Source organism: Aedes albopictus, chromosome 1 (genome assembly GCF_035046485.1).
Source record: "Aedes albopictus strain Foshan chromosome 1, AalbF5, whole genome shotgun sequence".
NCBI classification, from domain to species: domain Eukaryota; kingdom Metazoa; phylum Arthropoda; class Insecta; order Diptera; family Culicidae; genus Aedes; species Aedes albopictus.
The window spans coordinates 180,612,827-180,614,834 of record NC_085136.1 but is presented as its reverse complement, the minus strand read 5'-3'; the positions used below and the strand labels follow the sequence as shown (position 1 = coordinate 180,614,834).

General features: G+C 53.3%; 1 non-coding gene across 1 annotated transcript; it reads right to left on the bottom strand.

Moving 5' to 3' along the window:
• Positions 1-679: 679 nt before the first annotated feature.
• Positions 680-786, bottom strand: LOC115254373 (U6 spliceosomal RNA). The gene has a single exon (XR_003891820.2). It is a non-coding gene; the product is annotated as a U6 spliceosomal RNA (small nuclear RNA).
• Positions 787-2,008: the final 1,222 nt, after the last annotated feature.

Genomic DNA, 2,008 nt, shown 5'->3' with positions numbered 1-2,008 from the left:
AGACTGGCTTCCGGTTCACAGGCGCCCTGACGACCAAGCACCGGTGCTTTTTCGCGGTCTACTCGGTCTAGTCCCCGGCGGTGGACGGACCTAGCCTACTCCGACAGAGAAAGACCCCGACGGTGGAAGTTCTCTCGACACCGATGTTTTCATCCCGACCAGTAAGGTGCCGAAGTCGGCCCAGCGATTCCGGTTGGTGGTAGACTTCCGGTTCACCGGCGCCCCGACGACCTATAACCGGTACTACGCAACGGACGACTCGGTCAAGTCCCCGGCGGTGGATCAAGCCTACTCCGATCGCGACCCAATACTCTTTGATCTTCGCGCCATCTCCGCTGGAGAGCTGACATGACCCGCGTGACCGCTCTGTTCACCGCATTCCATACGGTTTCGTCCTGACACATTCTCTCTACTACGTTGTTGGGACTCAGATTTACAGCAGCGCTCGCTAGCATGTCACCACGTACTTCTTCAAATCGCGGACAGTCGAATATCACGTGCTCCGGTGTCTCCTCGTTGTTTGGGCATGTCGGACAGAATGGGGACTCTGCATGACCGAATCGATACAAATACTGTCTGAAGCATCCATGACCTGACAAGAACTGTGTTAGGTAGAAGTTCACATCTCCGTGTTTTCTGGACATCCATACCGACACATCTGGGATAAGCCGGTAGGTAAAAAAATGTGGAACGCTTCACGATTTTGCGTGTCATCCTTGCGCAGGGGCCATGCTAATCTTCTCTGTATCGTTCCAATTTTAGTATATGTCTTGCCGAAGCAAAGTCTGTGTGTGTGTGTGTGTGTGTGTGTGTGTGTGTGTGTGTGTGTGTGTGTGTGTGTGTGTGTGTGTGTGTGTGTGTGTGTGTGTGTGTGTGTGTGTGTGTGTGTGTGTGTGTGTGTGTGTGTTTGTTGTGTGTGTGTGTGTGTGTGTGTGTGTGTGTGTGTGTGTGTGTGTGTGTGTGTGTGTGTGTGTGTGTGTGTTTTTTTTTTTCCTCCCAACCTCCCGAGCAGAGAAAACCGATTGGAAAAACTCTGCTACACCTTGTCGCCTCGATCCCCCTGGTACCACTGATGCGACTGCTTCAGGGGGGGCAATGCGCTCATGCGCTCTTCTTCTTCTGTGCTCATGCACATTTTGTCGCTTCTAAATTTGTTATTCTAATCTTTTTAGTGTTCGTACCTAACCTATCGCCATTCAGCGACACAGTTGGTACAAACATACACCAAATTTGTTATTCTAATGCCGTCCGTGTGCCATTCAGCACTCCGGCTTTTCGCGCACGACTCGGATAGTCCCCGACGGTGGATCTACCCTATCCGACGAAGAGTTCCCCGACACTGAAACTTCTTCCGTTACCGATACTTCCCAGGCTGGTGCCAAGGTCGGTTCTGAGATTCCGGTTGGAGACTGGCTTCCGGTTCACAGGCGCCCTGACGACCAAGCACCGGTGCTTTTTCGCGGTCTACTCGGTCTAGTCCCCGGCGGTGGACGGACCTAGCCTACTCCGACAGAGAAAGACCCCGACGGTGGAAGTTCTCTCGACACCGATGTTTTCAACCCGACCAGTAAGGTGCCGAAGTCGGCCCGGCGATTCCGGTTGGCGGTAGACTTCCGGTTCACCGGCGCCCCGATGACCTATAACCGGTACTACGCAACGAACGACTCGGTCAAGTCCCCGGCGGTGGATCAAGCCTACTCCGATCGCGACCCAATACTCTTTGATCTTCGCGCCATCTCCGCTGGAGAGCTGACATGATCCGCGTGACCGCTCTGTTCACCTCATTCCATACGGTTTCGTCCTGACACATTCTCTCTACTACGTTGTTGGGACTCAGATTTCCAGCAGCGCTCGCTAGCATGTCACCACGTACTTCTTCAAATCGCGGACAGTCGAATATCACGTGCTCCGGTGTCTCCTCGTTGTTTGGGCATGTCGGACAGAATGGGGACTCTGCATGGCCGAATCGATACAAATACTGTCTGAAGCATCCATGACCTGACAAGAA